Source organism: Urocitellus parryii, chromosome 7, assembly GCF_045843805.1.
Source record: "Urocitellus parryii isolate mUroPar1 chromosome 7, mUroPar1.hap1, whole genome shotgun sequence".
NCBI classification, from domain to species: Eukaryota; Metazoa; Chordata; class Mammalia; order Rodentia; family Sciuridae; genus Urocitellus; species Urocitellus parryii.
The window spans coordinates 35,848,786-35,870,736 of record NC_135537.1 but is presented as its reverse complement, the minus strand read 5'-3'; the positions used below and the strand labels follow the sequence as shown (position 1 = coordinate 35,870,736).

At 44.8% G+C, this 21,951-nt stretch overlaps 1 pseudogene; it reads left to right on the top strand.

The window, feature by feature from the left end:
- The first annotated feature begins 10,295 nt into the window (after nt 1-10,295).
- The window catches only part of LOC113179722 (aldo-keto reductase family 1 member B10 pseudogene), a 35,962-nt pseudogene continuing 24,306 nt past the window's right edge, over nt 10,296-21,951 (top strand).

Here is a 21,951-nt window from a genome sequence, read left to right as displayed (position 1 = left end):
GTTCGTGAATTCTCTACATGCAAATTTCCCTAGTTGCTAAAATTTATTTGTAACCCCCCAAACTAATTCTGGTGGCACACTTTGGTGGCCCTTTACAGTAGGTGAAAATTCTTAGCTACCTGATGTGCACATTTTCAGCTAGATCTGCTGGGGATCAGAAAAATAGTTCAAAATGAAGGCCTCCTAGGCAAAAAGTTTCTCTCTGACCTTCTGTCCTCCTGTCTCTCACCCTCACTTTCCCCTGAGGCAAGTCATAAAAACTAGAATTCCTTTTCCCCAAAGCAGGTCACAAAAACCATAGCCCCTTTGCCCCAAGGTCAGCCATAATACCTAAAAATATCACTTCAGCATTTTCCTCATCTTTCTGGATAACAACTGGCCATAAAAAATGTAAGACCCTCATTCCAGAGGGGTCCTGACTCATACCTGGAAGGAAGAATTGCTACAACTGAGAAGCCAAGAAGAATCTGGAGAGACCGAGTTGGGGTTCCCCACCTGTCTGTTTCCATCAGCTCAGACCCTTTCTGCCTATATTTCCATGGGGCTGCCCCTGCTGCACAGAGCCTGCCCCCCCCAAAATGCATGCTTCCCCCTGGATCTTCGTCAGACTCCTTTAGTCTGAATTGTCCCATGTCACGTGAACTATGATCAGATACAGTCATTATGCTTTCCTCTTCTTACAGGTCTTTGGTATAGGGGTGCCAGCTGTGACACTTTATGATGGAAAAGAAGGGGGTCACCCCTTTTCTACCCCAAAGGTCCAACAAGGTACAGCTCTGACTTTCTGGTTCATCTCTCAGGATGTAATCAAGTCTGTTTTCACTAGTCTGTTGAGTGTTGCTTTTCTTTCTTTCTTTTCTTTCTTTTTTCTTTCTTTCTTTCTTTTTTTTTTTTTTTTTTTTACATTTTTGCTGGCGATTTAAAAACATTTCTGTTTAAGTGGTCCCCAAGCATGGTGCTGAAGAGCTGTAAAGGGTTCCTAAACACAAGAAGACTGTGATACACCCTACAGCGTCTAATAGATGTGTTAGGAAACTTACAGGGCTGTTGGCTGTGAGTTCAGTGTTAATCAATATTTATTAAATAAAGTGTCTTTAAACAGAAACACACAGAAAACAAAGTTATGTATTGATCGCTTGGCAAAAATGTGACCAGGGGCTCATACACTTATATATCCCACATGAGCTCGATTCCCCTATGAACTCAGGATTTGCTAATTCAGTATTTAAGACAAGGTCAGGAGCAAAACTGCTTTCAATAAAGACTGTACTTGGAGGAGGGAAGAGGAACAGAAATCAGTGAAGGGTGGAGCACAAGGGAAAAGAGGGTAGGGGTCCACTTGTCAGAGAAAGCAAAGAGGAGCTGCTGGGTCTCTTCCTTCTCCACACCACCCAGAGGAGGCTCTGTCACCCTCTTTCCCCCCTGGACAGGTTTTTCCTAGACTTTTGCCATCTCTATGAGAAGTCATGCCTAAAGGCTGGTCCCAGCTGTGTAGGCGCTCCTTCCAGGGAATGAAACCAGGGTAAGGCTGCCCTCCTCCTGTAAGAACAGGAAGGGAGACATAGAAATATGGTGGCAAATGGCAAAGATGAGCTTATTGAAAGAGGAGTGTTCCAAGGCTTTTGCATTCTCTAAGGACAGGAGCTCTTCACTTTCTCAGAGGCAGGCGGAAAGATGAAATTTGTCTACAAAGGTGTTCGGGGTTACAACACAGACTCTCTTAGCCAAGAATTGTTAGAAGGCAAACACCCTTCCATGAACTCCAAGCCGAATATGGCTGCATATTATGGTCGGAGCCTTTTCTGTTTTTATGGTAATTTGATGCAAGGTGAGCTCCGCCAGTCTCCACACTCTGTGGACTGCATAGCCACAGCACGCTTCCACCACCTGGTGACCACAAACTTAAATTGCAAGGCCTGCTTCTTCGACCTGGGAAACGTCCTTTACCTTATTGGTGAAACCTGGAATGAAGTTAGCCAACAGTTGCTAACTCATTTTTAAGTACAAATAATGTTTGATCATTCTAGCTCAACCCACAGGGATTGCTGTCTTCTCAGAATCAGTGCGCATTTTTGGTGTTTTCCACTCAAACCTGGAAGGCACTGAGCTGCTTTTGACTTGAGGATGGGTGCTGAGTGGAAGTCAAACAACTGCTGGTCAGCGGGGAGGGCCTAGAAGGTCTCCCCCTCCTGGCTCCCCAGAGACTTTCAAACCAGGCCTCAGAGGCCCAAAGCTGCAGCTCCACTAGCCTCATCTAGTTTTCTCCAAAGACAGAGCTTGGTTTTGCTCCATCGGTGAGATCTAAAAAGCCAAGAAAGACTTTGAAGTAAATATCTTCCTTCCTCAGGACCCTAAAATTCCTGCATTGGTAATTAATTTTATTTCCTGAGTGTTCATTTTGAAAAAGTGGTCATCCATTGTGAGGGTGAGCTGTTAAGCCATTCACACTTCAATGTGAATGACCTCGCCATCTTGGCCACTTTCCTCAGGTGGGACTCAGAGTTCCTAGAAGGTCTTGGAGGGGTGGGATTCAGGAAAGGGCCCACCATGGAGGAGACGGCCTCTGCTGTGTTCTTTATGTTACCCTGGGGCCAACAGGGTCAGGCAGCCACTGGTAAGAGGCTGCATGCAGTAACCTGGGCCTGCAGGAACGTGGAAAAAACCCTGGAGGCCACCTGACACAGGAAGTCACCGGGTGACTGCACAGGTGTAAGGACTCATAATGTGGATTCTGTCTTTTCCTGAAAAAAGGAAAAAGAATGAGGGTAATGACCGGCATTTTCATCTGACAGGACTTAAGGGAACTGAATTGGGGCTGCTCCGTGGAGAGGAGGCATGTGCACTCCACTAAGCCACAGTCCCCCCCAGAAGACCCACTCGCCTCACGTATGTTCCTGGCCTGGCTTCTAAAACCATCTGAGGTTGTGATCTGAGGTTAGGACTCTACTTTCAAACACTAATGAGAACAATTGAAACCATGATAAAAGTGATGAAAATATCAGTGACAGTTATTTAATGTTTCTACAAACCAGATACTGTGCTAGCAATATATCCACAGATTATGTCTCTGATTCTCACCAAACAAGGGTGTCTATATCCCCATATTAGAGATAAGAAAACCAAGTGACAAGCAGTAGTTCTTTTTAAAAATTTTAAAAAATTGTCAATGGACCTTTATTTATTTGTATGTGGTGCTGAGAATCGAACCCAGTGCCTCACACATACTGGACAAGCACTCTACCATTGAGCTACAACCCCAGCCCAAGCAGCAGTTCTTTTTTTTTTTTTTTTCTGTACTAGGAATTGAACCCAGGGGCACTTAACCATTGAGCCACATCCCCAGCCCTTTTTATTATTATTTTTTTAAATTTTAAGACAGGGTCTCACTAAGTTGCTTAGGGTCTCACTAAATTACCATGGCTGGCTTTGAACTCATGATCCTTCTACCTCAGTCTCCAGAACTGCTGGGATTACAAGCGTGTGCCAATGCACTGGCTACAAGTGGGAGTTTTATAGTCACATGCTTATTTTCATATTTATGTTAGAATATTGCTGTGAGGGTAGCTGGCACACATATCCACAAGAGTCACAGCTCTGAGTCAAACAAAGGTTTATTGACAGAGACTATCTGCTAGGCTGCCCTTCTGCAAGGTGCAGCAGCCTGCAGGTAAAAACTTCTTAACCATATAGTCATGTACAATGAAGTAGTTTTAAAAAAAACCCATCTGGTCCTGTGATTGTTACTTGACGCCTTTGTGTGGTTTTGGTAGTTAGAGACTCTTTGGGGGTGGTCCTAATGAGAAGGTCATGCTTGGGTGCTGATTTTCAAAATGGAGTTACTTTGGTCTAAGGACCTAACACTTGCCATGGTAGACTTTCTTGGGTATTTTCTACCCCCAGTTATTGCCATTAGATCAAGCCCACTTTCATCCATCCTGCTTCTGCATCGTGGTCCAGCCTTCACCAAGCTTGAGCATAAACATATAACCAATTTCCTCGTTTCTTTAGGTTTTTCATTTCTGGAGGTTCCTGTGTCACCTAAAACATTAAATAAATTCACATTTTTCTCCTGTTAATCAGCCTTTTTTTTTTTTTTTAGGTTGTAGTCGGGCACAATAACTTTATTTTATTTACTTTTTTTTAATGTGGTGCTGAGGATCAAACCCAGTGCCTCACATGTGCCAGGCAAGTGCTCTACCACTGAGCCCCAGCCCCAGCCCCATTAATCAGTCTTTTGTGATAGGCTGGCTCAGCCATGAACCCAAGATGCGAAGAAAAGATATTTCTTTTCTCCTATGTCCCCATCCTCCCAAAAGTTTTCAGTATTGTATTGGTCAAGAACCAACTAGGAGAAAAAAAAACCCACATGGTAATCTGTATAGGGAAAGTTTAAGTATAAAAAAATTATAAAATGGAGCAGAATGTGGTGACATACACCTGCAATCCCAGCAACTCAGGAGGCTAAGGCAGGAGGATAGCAAATTTGAGGCAGGTCTGGGCAACATAGAGAGACCCTGCCTCACACAACACACACACACACACACACACACACACACACACACACACACACAAAGGCTGGGGACGTAGATCAGAGGAAAAGCGCTCCTGGGTTTAATCCCCAGTAAAATCCCCCCAACCCCAAATAAATTACAATATGGAATTACTGTAGTCACCCTACAATAGGATCTTGGGAGAAAGAGAACCCTAAAGAATCCTCTAGAGGTGAGCAAAGACACTCAGGAAGGAGCATCCCTCCCTAAGACTGGGGTGGCAGAGAGATTTGCTGGGTTACTCCAGGGTAGAGCCAGCCAAGTCACAGGACAAGCCAGGACACTGCTCCAGGGCTTAGAAAGTGGAAAAACTTGGGCTCGGGGTGTAGCTCAGTGGTAGAGCGCTTGCATGCGTGAGGCACTGGGTTTGATCCTCGGCACCACATAAAAATAAATAAAATAAAGATATTGTGTCCATCTACAACTAAAAAATATATATTTAAAAGAAAAGATTATATTATATTAAAATATATTTTTAAAATGTATTTAAAAGAAAAAAAAAAGAAAGTGGAAAACCTTGGCCAGGACTAGAAAGCAGGATCACCTCTCTGGAGAGCCGGTGACACAGGCTGAGAAACCAACCACAGGGATCTAGGAGGTGCCACAGGAACTCCATAGGACTCAATGTCACCCACCGCCCTCACCAGCCATGCTTCCCACATTGCTGGCAACCAAACCGCAGGAGCAACGGGCAGCAAAGCCCTGGAGGCGCGGGAGAGCCCCTCCTGCTGCAGCGTCCCTCCAGTGCCCTCTACTGGGCAAAGCCTTTAACATCATGCTAGAGCCAAAGGAAAAACATTCCAAAAACCCAGATCCATTTTCATCAGACAATATGTTGTGAATTTGGAGCAATCTGAAGAGGCAGCATATTGATAATTGCACAAAAATTTGCTTCGGATTGTATGAATGTTATGAATAACTGAGTCATTAGTATACTTCTCCATCCCTACTTAACTGCTTCTTTTCTCTTGTGCTGAAAACTGACCTTGTTATTTTTGTTTCTTTAATCCCTGTCAATCTCCAAACCCTCCCTTAGATGTAGAGATCCACTCCCCCACCCCCAAACACACATAGGACAGCAGTAGTCTCAGTTCTAATTCTGGCAACATTCAGTGCCAACGTCCAGTTAGGTCAGAGTGGCAGCCGAGTCCATGGTCATCCATGGTCATCCGTTTGAGGTCATCATTTTGCATCTTCAGCAAGTGATAAAAAATGGCTCCACAGTGGCCAGGGGCCAATTTACAATTCACAGAGGCCACTGGGGCCTTTTTTCTGCCCTTTCCTTTCCTCCCCCTAAAGGTGATGTCACAAGGGCTGTGTGCACTCTGTCAAACACTGCTCTCCTGACTTTTGTCCTACATGTTAATTGTTTTCAATCAACACAATTACGATAAGGGTGACAGACACCAGCACACTGAAATGACAAAGAGAACAATCATGACCGTTCAGACCCCAGCCACCAACTTTTGAAAAAAATCCCTTGACCTTTTCTGAATTTCTCCATGAACCATTCTTTTTTTAAAAACAAAAAACAAAACAAAACAAAACTAAACTTCAAACTTCCTAAGTATTATCATTCCAGATAAATGATGTCTTCATAAGTTGAATTGATTTTCTCTTTTAATTACTAGTATCATAGCTGAAAAGCATTCCTCAAAAAAGTATGATTTCAACTATTATAAAATTCATATAATGTCTTTTTTCTTTCTTTTTGGAGGTCTGATCTTATTATTTGTTACACTTAAACATTCTTATTTTGAGAGGGGAGTATAGGGGATTGAATTCAGGGGCACTTGGCCACTGAGCCACATCCCCAGCTTTATTTTGAATTTTATTTAGAATCAGGGTCTCACTGAGTTGCTTAGTGCCTCCCTTTTGCTGAGGCTGGCTTTGAATTTGAGATCCTCCTGCCTCAGCCTCCTGAGGCACTGGGATTACAGGTGTGTGCCACTGCACCTGGCTAAAAATTCTTAGTTTTGACTGGACTCAAACTTAAAAGTAGAAGTGCTCAGCAAGGACAGCCTGTGTCTCTTGGCTATCTGTTCCTGGCGTTTTTCTTAGGCTTCTTTCATTCTCTTGGTCAAAAGTTCAGCATATTCTGCCACATCTTCCTTATTCTTCTTAGTACGCTAGTTTTCTTCAGAGCAATACACCAGCATCTGTGTTGCAGGACACATGGGGTAATGAGATGCTGAATCTTCAATTGATCCTGAGTTTCTTGCCTTCCTTGTTTAAGGATTTCTGACAACATATTGGCAGATGTCATTGTCTTAAGAGAGATTGAAAATTTGCAGATTTTACTAGCTCTTTTGGGTCCCAGGCAATGAAGCACAATAGTACCCATAAGTCCAGGAATATCCTCTCTCTCTCTCTCTCTCTCTCTCTCTCTCTCTCTCTCTCTCTCCCCCCCCACCTCATTATTTTTTTACAATAATCAAGTTAAGGAATGCTCAGATTGGTAAGCACAATGCAACCCCAAATAGATTTGTTCTTTCTCTCTACAGTTCTCGGTCTGTAACAGCAGTGTCCCTTACGCAGTAGCAGGCGAACACAGCAATGGGTCAAGACACACTGCTTCTTGCAAAAACCTTGTGTGTTGTTCCTGTCCTGATTTGGACCACAGAACCCTTCCATTCTTCACCCAGAGCATCAGCAGCAATTTCTGTGGCCATATGCTTCTCTTAAAAAGTATGAAGTTTTCATTCATCATCCACTTCAATGAGTTTCTGGCAGTCAGTGGTTGGGAAGGAAATATTCAGTGTCACTCAGAATTCATATAATTTCAACAAAACAAAAACTTATAGCCAGGCTGACTGTTTCTAGTACTTAGGATCTCTCTCTCTCTCTCTCTCTCTCTCTCTCTCTCTCTCTCTCTCGTACTTAGGATTGAACCCAGGGATACTTAACCACTGAACCACATCTACAGTCCCTTTTTATATGTTATTTAGAGACAGGGTCTCACTGAGTTGCTTAGGGTCTTGCTAAGTTGTTGAGGCCAGTTTTGATCTTGCCATCCTCCTGCTTCAGCCTCCCAAGTTGCTTACAGGCGTGGACCACCATGCCCGGTGGAGCCCAGAGCAAACATTTTTCACTGGCCTTGTGCAGGATACTGAGTGGCCCTGACTGATGAAGCACATGATTTTAGAGTAGTTTTTTTCAAAAATCTAAGTAGATTGCTTTCAAAGGTAGATTTTCTTTGTTTTTTTTTTTTTTTTTTTTTTTTTACATTTTTTGAGGATCAAATAACTTTAGGATTCAAAGTGTGAAAGCCATAAATATACATTCTAATGAGTAGATTGCAAATTGCTACACAGGAAAGCCGTTCAAACCTGAAATATTAAAGAAACTCACTGTTTCCTTAAGAAAGAGGGGGTGGAGGAATTTGGCTTTAGTTGGTATTTACTGAATGAATGGGTTTTCCAGATAGAAAAAAAAAAGTTTTCTACAACTAGTATAGAAAGGGAAGGAATAAAATGAGTTGCAAAAGGCCAATGTTCAAATGATGGCAAATCCAGGGCTCCAGGCTTTCATTAGAGGCTTAAAGCTTGGACTATTTGAAGTTATATTTAAAGAAAAAGAAAATGGTAACCAAAGTACTTTAAGTGGAGAAAAATAAGTCAGAACTTCCCGTAAATTAGATTCCAGAATGATTAAAACTTGAATGTAAAATAAAACAAATACGTAAAAATGGAAGAACAAAGTGCATGCGCGTGCTTATTAGTCTTGAGTGAGAGAAACCTTGCTAAGCTAAACATTTCTGAAGTGGAAAAGCGTCCACAATAAGACTGATACTTCAGGGGCAGGGACAGAGTCTATTATGACCCAGATGTTCATTGTAATGTTATTTATAACCAGAAACTAATACATGTCCTCAAATAGGAAGGGTGGAACAAGTGTGGCCTACTCTACACTGGCTGTTATGTTGCCATCGTAATTGGAGGGGATCATTGGGGAATATGGTGATAATCAAGAGGGGCACATTCTGCCCTCTGGGAGCTGATGTTCTACTGGGGAAGACAGATAATAACTAGCAGGTATGTAAGACAATTCCAGATGTGGCATGTCACAGAGGACTGTGGTAGAGGATCACGAGTGGGTCAAAGAGGGCTATTCAGAAAGGGCATACATGGAAGGACTGTCCCAGGAGGTGGCATTTGAAGGGAAACATGACTCATGAGAGGGAGCCAGCAAAATACACAGCCAGGGACGCATATTCCAGGCATATGGAACAGCAATTTCTAAGTCTGCTGCGGGAGGGATGGGATGGAAGGTGTGTGACTGAGCAGGGAGCCGGGGGAAATTGGAACTCCAAGGAGGGGGAAAGTGAGCGAGGCCAAACCTCAAGGCCTCGTGGGCTGTGGGTGGAACTTGGATTGTGTTCTCAGAGCAGAATGCTCTGGAGCGGATGGAGAGGAATGTCTCTTGGTCTAGGAGTTGCTGAAGGCCTCCAGGACAGGGTGACAGGGACGCCACTTTAATCCATATTCAGTTAACAAGTCTGACATAGAGTGATGTCAACTCTATCATTTCTAATATAGGAAAAAATGACTAGGAAACCAAGTTTGCAGGAGGACAATAAAAAGGTGACAGTGATCGCTTCCAGGTCGTAGGATCACACATGATTTCTAGTTATTTCTGGTATGCTTTTCTGTATCTCATAATATAAAACACTAGAGGCGATCAGAACCTGAATTTGTATCAGTCACAGTACTTAGTTGCAGAATTCCCGCTTTCTACCTTGAGTTGAGGGTGATTTTTTCCTGGGTGTTAGGATTGAGATTCCAGGACTACAGAGAGCAAGCCTGGATGCCCTACAGCTGGGAGCAACTTGGCTGGACCATTTCCTAAGCCCATCCCAGACCATCCAGTTTGCCACAGGCACTACCCCACCTCTGTGCCTCTAGGGTGCCGATTCTACCATGGGAAGCCCATGTGCCAGGCACCCGGACAAACTCCCTGAGCTCCCTCAGAAGGAGCAGACATAGATCCCCCCATGAAGGCTTCGTGGCCCAACTGGGAAGATGAAGAGAGATCTAACTAAGAACCATCACACGTTCAAAGGTACAGAAGAGGGACACACGCACCCACACCTGCAGGTATCAGCACAGCTTCTGAAGGAGGAGGATCTAGGCCCAGGGATGACCTCAGGGAATGAAAAAAATCATTCTGGGCAGAGGGAGGCAGAGACAGGAAACAGGGACAGAGGTACGGACGGCTGGAGTGGGGTAGAGTAGCTCCTTATTTCCAGGACAGTCCCACCAGCACTCTTGGCTTGAAATCTCCAAACTGAAACACCCCACGGTTCTGTTCCTCTGACAGGATGACTGCAACCAGTGAGCTTCCTCAAAGTCCTCAGGCCTCCCCACCCATCTCTCCTGGCAAGTCACATATTGGTCCTAAGGTCCTCCTCCTCTCTTCTTAGCCTGGGTGTTACTGAGTTCCCAGAGTCAGTATGTCCCACACTGAGGCCAGCCCTCGTCCCAGGACTGTGTCCTCCCTGTGTCCTTTTTAGTGAAGGAAGAGGGCTGGTGGCCATACTCTGGAGCCTAAATATGACATTTTTCCATGTCCCCCTGCTCTGCCCTACCCCCATGTGTTCCTCTTGGCAGACCTCCTCGCTGCCTCTCCCTCCCCACTGCCTCTTGCTCCCCACCCTGCCTTTAGCCACACACCCACCTCCTCCTCTTTATGAAGCCCCTGAGAGGTGGATGCAGTTTCACACGGGGCTACTGAGACAACCGAGCCATGTCTTGGGAGAAGGAGGTGCAGAATCCCAGAGCAGAGGACAGCAATGCTATTGCAGCAACAAGAGGCCCGCTGCGAGGGCTCTTCTCCCAGGATGAGGAACAGTCCCATCAGCTGTCTAAGGTTCAAACAGCCTCACGAGACCTCTTCCCAAGAGCAGCCTCCCACCATCCTTCTCAAGACCCTAAAGGCGGCAGAGAGGTTTGAGGATGTATGCCCAGGACCCAGCTGCTGGGCACAGCTGGGAGAAACCACAGTCAGGTCCTCTTGTGCCTTCCAATGCAGTCCTCTGACCATGTGCCCCTCTTCTCCACCTCCATGCTACTCCACCCAGGCGTCCACCCCACTGGCCATGCTGGGTGCAGCTTCCAGGACCAGCACTGGCCGCTGCAGCTCCTCCCACATACAGGGACTCATCTAGCGCAGCGTGGCTCAGAGGTGTCCACTGTCATATCCAATTTAAAAAAAATAATTTTTGTTCTTTTAGTTATACATGACAGTAGAGTATAATGTGACTAAGTTACACAAACATGGAGTACATCTTATTCTAATTAGGATCCCAGGTATACATGACGTAGAGATTCACTGTGGTATGTTCATAAATGCACATAGGAAAGTTATGTCAGAATCATTCCACTGTCTATCCCCTTCCCTTCCCTTCTCTTTGTCTAATCTACTCAACTTCTACTCTTCCCCTCCTTAGCTTGCTGTGTGTTAGCATCCACATATCAAAGAAAACTTTCGGCCTTTGGTTTTTTGGAATTGGCTTATTTTGCTTAGCATGAGAGTCTCCAGATACATCCATTTTCTGGCAAATGTCGTAAAGTCGTTTTTATGGCTGAGTAATACTCCATTGTGTATATGTACCACATTTTTTTTTTAATCTATTTGTCTGTTGAAGGGCACCTAGTTTGGTTCCATAGCTTAGCTATTATGAATTGAGCTGCTATAAACATTGATGTGGCTGCATGTAGTGCGTTGATTTTTAAGTCCTTTGGGTATATGCCAAAGAGTAGAATAACTGGGTAAAATGGTGGTTCCATTCCATGTTTTCTGAGGAATCTCCATACTGCTTTCCAGAGTGGTTGCACCAATTTGCAGTCCTACCAGCAATGTACCCTTTTCCCCACATCCTTGTCCACATTTATTGTTACTTGTATTCTTGATCATCACATCCAATTTAAAAGAGAAACCAAGGCTCCCAAGGGACAAGGACCTTGCCCACGGTCACACCCAAGGCTTAGAACCTAGATCAGCTGGGTCTCTGAAGCCAGCTCTGAACAGCAGACCATTTCCCAAGGGGACAGTCTGATCCCATACAGAGATGGGTGGTGGTGAACCAGCCTGCGGTTGGGGCCCTGGACCAGCAGGGGCAGAATAAATTCCGCAGAAGAACAGAATCTGGAAGGGTGAAGGGTGCTGTCAGCTGGTAGAGAGAGGAGCAGCTGTTCCTGGTGGAGGTCCAGCCTGTGCCCAGCTCTGGAGGTGGAACCCAGCCCCAGAAGTCTGCTCTGTGGTGGCGGCAGGAGCAGCAGGGGTGAGACTGGAAGACCCATCCTCTTGTGTGGAAGTCCCGGCCTCCCTGCCAGGCCTTCTGCCTGACCTGGGCCTTGGCAGCTCTGCCTCCCAGTACCTATCTGCCCTCCTTCTGCTGTCCCCAGGCTCGTCGCAGAGCTGTCTCTCTCATCTAGTGCTTCCACTTTGTCTTGTCTTGGCTCAGACACCACAGATTGCTGCCTACTGAAGAAGTATAGTTACAGCATACCTGTACAAGTTAAGAAGAATTAAACATTGGCAGATTTGACCATATGGAAAGACAAAGGTTTCCATACAACCTGCTGTATATGTGCTCCTCCAATTCATGTGTGGAAGCCTGAAGGCCCAACGTGAGGGAATTTAAAGATGGGGCCTTTGAGAGGTCACGAGGGTTGGATGAGGTCCTGAGGCCCTCATGATAGGATCAGTGTCCTCATAAGATGAGACACCAGAGGGCTCCCTCTCTCTCCCCACCACTGAGATGCAGTGAGATGGCCGACATCTGCCAGCCAGAGAAGCCTCCGCAGAGACCTAGCCTGCTGGGACCCTGATCTGGGATGTCCAGCCCCTGGAACTGTGGGGAAACAAAGACCTGTTGCTTTAGCATGGAATCTAAGGTGTCTTATGGGCAGCTAGAGCAGATTAATATACAGTCTAGGGGAAGCTGAAAGACCTGAAATGTGTGTGTGTGTGTGGGGGGGGGGGATTCTCAACATATGTAAGAGGTAAAGTGTTCATAATATTAAAAATTTTATAAAGAAACCAGCTAAAAAAAAGTACAAATATCTCAATTAAAAAAATGAACAAAGAAAAAAGAGAGACAATTTATGAAAGAGCTATAAATTGTCAAGAAACCTAACACATTCTCTATCATTCTGCAATAGAACAATGGATCCCAAGTCTGTCCAGGTCCTAATTCCCAGGGCTATCTTACATGGCAAAAGGGACTTTACAGATGTGGTGACGTTAAGGATGTTAAGATGGGGAGATGATCCTGGGTTGTCCATTGGGTCCAGTGTGATCACAAGGGTCCTTGTGAGTGACAGAAGGAAGCTAAGGAATCTGGTTTGAGAAGAGATGTGATGATGGAAGCGAAAGTTGGAGGGATGTCTCTGAAGATGGAGAAAGGGCCCTGAGTCCCGGAAGGCAGGTGCCTTCAATAAACTGGAAAAGACAAGGAAATAGCCTCTCCCAGAGCTTCTAGAAGGGAATGCAACCCTGCTGGCTCATTGATTTCAGCCTGTGGGACCCATTCTGATCTCCAGACCTGTAAAATAATATGTGGTATTGTTTTAAGCCACCAACTCAGTAGTAATTTGTACAACAACAAAAGGAAACTAAGGCAATGATCAGTCAAGAAAATATAAATGAAAAGAATGACATTTATGCCATTAGATCAGCATAAATGAAGGGTGTACATACAGATGCTTTTGGCAAAAAATATAAATTTGTATGCCTTCCTGGCGGGTGTCAATTAGTAGTATCTATGACATCTTTAAACATGCATGCTTTTTGAGCTAACAAGATTATTTTTTACTACCTCCCAAAGCACTGATTGCCAATTGCATTTCTAGTGGAACTCTTCCACTAGAAGAGAGGGATGTGAGACTATAATCACTAAAGCCATGTTAGGAGCTGGAGCTGATACTGGCTTCACTTTGCCCCTACAGAAACTTCCAGGGCCTTTTCAGGGTTCCAAGGATCACACTTTGAGAACCACTATCCCAGAGGAATAAGTGGTCGAACAAACAAAAAACTATACAAGGATGTTTAACACAACATTATTATACCACATTATACAACAATTATACATTATTTCCAATTGAAAAAAAAAATAGAACCCATCTAGCCTCTCAAAAAGGAGACTTCTGAAAAACTACTCAGCATCACTCATCATCAGGGAAATGCAAATTTAAACCACAATGAGATATGAGACTTGTATAGAAAAGACTTGAAAAGAGATATATCACAGCATGTTATGGCCTAGATAGGAGGGGTCCCCCAAAAGCTCATGTGTGAGACAATGCAGGAAGGTTTAGAGGTGCAATGATTGGCTTGTGAGAGTCTGAACCTAAGAGGGCATGAATCCCTGATAGGTGCCTGTAGACAGGTAGGCTGTGGCTGGAGGAGGCGGGTCACTGGGGGCATGACCTTAGATTTTATATTTGTCCTTGGGGAGAGGAGACCTCCCTTTCCCTGCTCACTGGCGCCAGGTTCCCAGCTGCTCTCCTTTGCGACACACCTCTGCCATGATGTTCTGCCTCATCTTGGGCCCAGAGGCAGGGGGCTAGCTGTCTATTTAACTGAGACTTCTGAAATCCTGAGCCCACAGATAAACTTTTCTTCTTGTAATCATTCTTATCAGGTCTTTTTGGTCACACTGGCAAAAAAAATAAAACACAGCATTAAAGTGACCATCACTGGGTGGTGGAATTAAGATGATCTTTACTTTCTTTTTTATACCTTTATATATTTTCTGTGTTTAGAAAAAAGAAATATGTATTCCTTCTATAATCAGAAAAAGGAAGCTAGTTAAACCCTAAATAATGAATGAAAAACAAATAATGTTATATTATTTAATAATATAATATAAATGGTTATATTGTGAGAGAGCATTGGGGGGAGAGAAAAGAAGTTAGCTGATGGAGTGAGACGTGAACCTATCTTATGTGACAAAGTTTGAACAAACATTAGTGCCAGATACCTTCCCTTGGCATCTCTAACTCTATTCTCCCTTTTCCTTCTGACTCTGGGCCTGGGGCAGCTGAACTGCCTGAGCCTGTCAGCCACACTTTTGCCCTCTGATTGGGTTCTGGCAGAGATGGGAGAGTGGGGGAATGTGATGGGTTAGTCCCCAAGCTCCCCCACTGTGTCCCTGCCAAGATTGTACTACAGCCTGCAGTGTCCTCCCAGCTCCTACCCAGCAGCACTCCTCTCTGGGTTCCCTCCCCTCCCCTTGGTCTAGTGGTGAAAGTTTCCTGCTCTGGCCAGCCCCAGGGTACTGGAGGATCCCTTGTTAGTTTCTATAAATTCCACCCATAACTTTGTAAACTAGCCATTTTGATTCTATCATCTGTTTCCAGCTGGGATCCCAATACACAAGTCCTGTGTGCGTGTGTTTACTATGAAGTGTGTTTACTATGAAGGAGTGCTTTTCTTCAAAGTATGTTAGAATGTAATTTAAAAGTCCTCCCTCCTTTTCCTTTGTTGCTAGGGATCAAACCCAGAGGAGCATTACTACTGAGCTACATTGGCAGTTCTTTTTGTTTTTTTTATTTCGAGACAGGGTCTTGCTAAGTTGCTCAGGCTGGTCTCAAATTTGCAATCCTCCTACCTCAGCCTCCTGAGTCCCTGGGATCACAGGTGTGTACTACTGCACTTGGCATTAATGGTCCTATTTTTAAAAATGGGTACATACCAGGTGTGTGTCATATATCTCAGTCCATAAATACAAGCACTAAAAAAAAATTTTTTTTTGAATAATGTTCTGTGGTCTGACTTAATTCAGTTCCATGGCTAAGAAACTCCCAGTGTTGAGGCACAGACCGGCAGTATGTCGTCTGGTCACATTGTCTTCTTTTGGTGGGATCGTAAGGCATCTGCAACACCCACATGGTGCTGGCAGAAGTGGAAACTGGGATAGCTTCTTTGGAAAGTTTTTTAGAATCTATCAAAGTTGAACAAACATCCTCCATGATCCAGCAAGTCCACCCCTAATTATATCTCCTAGGAAATGCATATGTACATACAAAAGAAGAATGTCTGTAACAATATTATTCTTAACAGCTCAATTCTAGAAACAACTCAGAGTCCACTAAGATAAACTAATGTTTCACATTATGGAATTCTGTACACCAATAATAATGAACTACTCTTTTTGATAATGAACTGTTTTCACGTGCAACAGCAAGGGTGGATCCATGAACATAATGTGAAGCAAAAGAAGACAAACACAACAGGATGTGTATTGGATAATTCCACTCATAAACTTACCAAAGAGTAAAAGCTCATCTTCAGCAACAGAAGTCAGGGGAGTGGTGAACAGTAGGGAGATTGGAAGGGTAACCACTCGGAGGGACTCAGGGAGGGGCTGAAAATTCTTGAACTTGAACTGATCATGGGTCACATAGGTGGGCTCAGGTGTGATGGCATCTCACTGTACTATTTGTGTCATCGGAAATTCTCTGAAGCTAAGTTATAGACTTATTTAAAAAAAAAAAACATAGTAGACTTGTGTCCTAAGTCCCATATATCCCCTAAATTTGTTTTAAACTCAAAAGCCAGTAGAGACACTCCTTTTTCCTGTGCTGTCACTTTTCACCCTTAAAGTATTTGCCCCAAATAGCCCCCAACTGATAAGGAAAGAGCAAAAAGAAAAGAAAACGGAGCAGTGGTGGGAGGAAGAACTCTGGTTAATGAAAGAATATTGTCCTGTACAGTGAATATTATCTATCCATTTATCTATCCATCTATCTATATCTATATCTATCTAAATATATAAACATGTATAAATATATATTCACATGTAAGACCAATTTGTAATAATTATGAAATTGGTGACAAAGTTAATTACATCACAAAGGTTCCACATCAGGGCAGGTGAATGTGTAGAGGAGGTGATACACTCATTCAATCAGGATTTATCTCTATTGTACATTGTACACAGTTGTGTGCCTTTAAAACTTTGGGGAGAAATAGGGTTAAGGCTGGCTTATGATGTGCTTTTTATTAAAAACAACATTGTACTCCTAAACATGAAAAACTTGTGCATTCATTTCCTTCCTTCCTTCCTTTTCTCTTTTAGTACTGGGGATTAAACCCAGAGTGCTTAACCACAGAGCCACATCCTCAGACCTTTGTAAATTTATTTATTTAGAGACAGGGTCTCTGAGTTGCTTAGCATCTCGTTTTTTGCTGAGGCTGGCTTTGAACTTGTGATCCTCCTGCCTCAGCCTGCAGGGATTAGAGGCCTGCGCGCAGCGCCTGGCTGTGCGCATTCATTTCCTATCAAAGTAATTTAACCCAAAGCCTTCCAATATGGGTATGTACAAAGTTTCATAATTTAAATCTTTTTCAGTCCTTATTTTTGGAGTGTATCAGCTAGGACTGCAGATATAATTTTCTGCCACTAGATGGCTCTGAGCCTCACAGTGGCGCGGCAGTGAGGGTTTTGTCTATTTATACAGATGGATCACCGACCCTCCTGCTACAGTTTCATAATACGCTTATGTAATGCTGGCCTCTCGGTTGCAGTTCATCACTCAGAAGACCGGCAGGGGGACTTCAAGGACGCGAAGCCCCAACACAAGGTTGGAAGTGTTGAGAGAAGTGTCTGTCCTTGTGTGACCGAGCAGAACCCCACCCCTCTGGAATTTGTCCCTGGAGATGCTAGTGAGCCTGGAAAACAAAGAGCTAGCTGCCTGAAGCAGGAGACCAGCGGGATGCGCAGACCAAGTCATCCTCGACTTACAATTTGGAACCAGCAGAGGAGCCAGTGGCCAAGGAATACCTCTGTCCCGCATTTCTGCCCTGGCTGCAGGCGCGGCTTAAAACATCCAAGGTCCTATCCGCCCCGCCAGGTCCCCAGGGACCACCAACCCAGCTGCGGAACTCTCCGCACTCCTGGAGCCCGTGGCCAGGGCCTCCCATCAGTTTGTTGGCTACGGTGCTGTCCTAGAGGCACAAGAGCTCTTGTAGCCCGCACAGCACGTTGCGCTCAGCAGGTGCATGTAAAGCATCTGATGAAACCCTTGTGGGCGGATGGAAAGCTGTTTATCTGAAAGACTGGTGAAATAGTCTCCAAGGTTTGGTTCTTAAAAAAAAAAAAAAAAAAAAAAAAAAAAAAAAAAAAAAAAAGCTCATATTCTCCAATAACAGAAATTGCTTCTAATGAATAGCAAGGGGTGGCCATCTGGAGGCTGAGGTACTCGGCTCCTTAAATCCTGCCCATTTTAGTGGAAGGGTTAAGTTTGCGAACTCTGGAGTAAGACTGTGTGGGTTAAACCCCGGTATCTCTTAGCTGTGTGATGATGGGCAAGTGATTAATCTTTCCCTACCTCAGTTTGGCATCAGTAAAATGGGAACAATATTATTACTATTTCATGGGTTTGTTGTGAACATTAAATAATACTCAGCATTATTGGAGCAGCTCCTAGGCTTGGTAGGAGTTCAGTGGTGACTAAGAGTCAGGGTCCAAGCAGAATGCCTCCAGCCGGAACCCTCTATGTAACTTGGACAAGTTACCTAAACTCTTTAGGCCTTGATTTCTTCATCTGAAAGGTGGGGATAATAATATTTATCTCATTAAGTTGGTAGGAAAATAGGCAAGATTGGGAGTTACCAACACATATTAGCTACTGTTGTCACTCAGGACATACAGTAAGTAGCCTTGGGTAGCCCTGGGTAGCTTGGGTATCAATCATTATATTAACTTCCAAATACACTTGGCTCTCCATATCCACGGGTTCTGCATTTGCAGATTCAACCCATCATGAATTGAAAATGTAGTGAGGCCTGTGATGGTTGTGTCTGTATAAAACATATGCAGATTTTTTTCCTTGTCATCAGTCCCTAAACAATACAGTATAACAAGTACTTACATAACATCTGCACTGTATTCTGTATTAAAAGTAATCTAGAGATGATTTAAAGTATGTGGGAAGATGTGTATAGGTTGTATGCAAATGCGATTCCATTTTCTATAAGGGACGTGAGCATCCATGATTTGGGTATCCACAGATGGTCCTGCAAACAATGCACTGCAGGTACCTGTGCTGGCAGCTTCCTGCCTTTTCTCTAACTCCTTACTCCCATCTGATTTCATATAACATTTTTACATTTGCTACTTTACTTGGATCACAAAGCTCCTCAAACCTCTTACCCCCCACCCCCGCAAAGCCTTGCTTTAATCCTAAACTCGGTGGTGATTGGTGAAATAAGTGCTTCTCAATATAGACAAGTGTCCATCATCTCAGAGAAGTCAAGAAAAATGGAGACACTTGGGCAGAGGGAAGGAGAGGAGGTGGACTGCTGGGAGTGACTTGTGAGCTTTTTCCAAGCCAGTGGTTCCCACCCTTTTCTCACAGATGGGGTTTACAGCTCTTTTGAAAATGTAGCAATAACTGAGTACTCACCCCAAGAACTGAACATCAGAGCACCAGTTTCAAAGAGCCTTCAAAGGGTCAGATTGAGATCTGTGGCAAGATAGACGTGGGCATCCCTTTCAAATTAGTCTTTGAAAAAAAAATTGGTATTGATTAGCAATGTCAGAGAGAAACTGATTTTATAGTAATAAAGATCATGTGGCTTTTTGTGTTTGATTAGAATATATCATATACATGTAGTTTTCTGAACTTCTTGAACCCATTTAGAAGTTAAGTAACTGACTGAGCTGGGTGTGGTAGTGCATGCCCATAAATTTCAGCAACTTGAAGGCCCGAGGCAGGAGGATTCCAAGTGGGAGGCCAACCTAGGCAACTTAGCAAGACCCTGTCTCAAAATGGAAGGAAGGGAGGGAGGGGGCTGGGGACATAGCTTAGTGGCACAGCGCCCCTGGGTTCAATTCCCAATACCTAAAAACAAAAACCACCTGACTGATTTCTGGTAGTAAACTGAAACCCATCTGTGCCACTGACTGTGAACAAATGTGGCCGCGACTGACAGGCCACTCACAAGCAAAATTATGCAACAGAAAGAGCCCCAGTGAGGAATGGTGTCTCTCTTTTCACTTGAGGCTGAAAGACAGTAATTTTAGGTTTTTTCCCTTAGTCAGGGGAACCTGAGTGAGCTGATACCACCTTTCTTATTTACCCCGTGCCCCTGGGGCAAAATTAGACAAAGCACCTAAGTCCCTGCCAACCTACCATACTTCAGTTCACACCTGGGTTCAGAGTTCAGGCTAAGACACACAAACTAGACTGTCCACATTTAAACACCAAGAAGGCCATTAGAAGATCTTTGTATATGCAAATGGTTCCCCTGATTTGCATAGTGATGGGACAGAGATGGCCAGGAGGAGAGGGGATGGCAGGAAAAGCAACTACCTGGAAGCCACAAAGTGGATGAAGGCTCTGAGAGGGGACTTGTGTCCTGAATGCTGATGTGGCTGAGCAGCCGCCCGGATTTTCTCTGCAATCAGGGGGTTTGTCTGGTTTTGCATACTAGACTGGCTCACCAGGCTCTTTAAGGCAGAGAACACTTAGAACACTTGAGGATCCCTGGAGTCTCGTCATGCGTCCCTCAGTGGCCAGGCCCGTGGTGGCTTGGTATCACAGGAAGCCCTTCTTAGACTATGATAGGCCAGGCCCCATTTGGGGCCTGGTGCTCAGTGGGCCTGCATGAGGGTGTCCACGGTGGGAGAGGCAGGGTGTGCTTGCGTTTGTTTTCAGAGCCAGGAATCCATGGGTCTGACGGTTTTGAAGGTTTGGTTCATTCCCCAACACAGGGTGGTGATTGTCAGCATGATCTGTGCTGCAGCAAAGGCTTTGTGTGGAGAACGAGGATCAGCAGAGGGCTGGGGCCTCAGGGGGGCCTGTCTTCTGGCTTCCCATGGCTTTTGCTGACACTGACCAGCTCAAAGCTAGGAGGAGGCCCCCGGGGTGCTCCCGGTCTGGCTGGCAGCAAAAATTTAGCTGTCGGAACTGAAATAGCACCCTGCCCTAGAGGCCTCAGGGAAAGCCATGTTATGGAAAGCAGTGGCTGTCAAAGTACGGTCTCCTCAGCAGAGGCAGGGACATAACCCTGGAGCTTATAAGAAAAGCAAATTCGCAGGCCCCACTGAATCAGCAGTTCTGGGCACGTGGCCTGTGTGATAAGCCTTCAGGGGGATCCTGAAGCAGGCTCCAGTTTAACGGAGGGATTCACTACCAGCCCTTAGTCCGCCTTCTCTGTGGCCTTGGGGGGCCCTAGGGACAGAGCCTGGTTATAAGTCCCACCCTGCTCAGATGGTGCCAGCTAAATAAGGCTCCTACATGCAGTCCTTACCCAGGTGCAAAACCCAAGGAGTCAGTCTTGGGGATCGGATCCGGGAAGCCTAAGGGCTCCCTGTTAAATTGGCTCTGCCCACAGCAGTCCCAGGGGTGGGACCCAGGAACCAGAAACCTGTGCGCCTCTGGAGATCTTGGAAGGTGCTGAGGAGGCTGGACCATGCCACAGTGACCTCAGTTCTTGGGGACAGCTGGAGCTGGTACCCACATGGGCAAGGGGCTTCTGAGCAGGAGGCAGAAGGAACAGGATGCTGCAGGGCAATCAGGTGTCCTCAGGCCCTGCTAATGGCCAACTCGCTCCATAGTAAAAGAGCTGAGAAGTGGCTGGATGTTTTTGTGACTCCTTGTGACTGAGGCAGGATTAATACTCATAGATGAAGACCGCCAGGCTGCGGCTACACAGGGACGCGCCCTTCGCTTTCCTCTTATAAGCCAAGGGAAGAGTTCTAGGGAGCAAAGTGGGGTTTATTTGCTAAGACTGATGAGGTGCAGAGAATTGCAGCATGCAGAAGCCTCTCTGGGGCTCTTCCCAGCCTGGGGACACAGCTCCCAGAGCCCACAGCCCTCAGAGACAGGAGGTGGCCAGAGGGCAGCACCACACTCTTCTTGTGGGTGAGAATGAGGCCCCCTCCCTGCCCCGCTGGCAGGGACTGTTCCCCTGAGGTCAAAGTAGGGGAGCCAGTGGGGTGCGGAATGCAGATCCTCCAGTAGCTCCTTCTCATCTTGACTATTTAGTCCAAAAATTTCACTAAAAAACCACTTCCATTGGGGGAATCCAAAATAAAAACACAGCCAATCAAATAAACAAACAGTTCTCCAAATAAAGCTCTACTGCTCACTAGATTTTATTTCTAAGTATCATCTGGCCAAGGGACGATATTGTCTTTGCATAGCATAGTGGTAGGGTTTGTGTATTCTGGAGTCAGACTCTCTGGATTTAAAGCCTAACATTGCCAATTTCCAGCTGTGTGACCTCAAGGACATTACCCAACCTTTCTGTTCTCAGTTTCTCCATCTATAAAATAGTGTTATTAATAATAATAACTACCTCATAAAATCATTATAAAAATAAAATTTTATATATAAAATAGGAAGGAAGGGAAAGAAGAGAAAAGGGATGAAAAGAAATTGGCGAT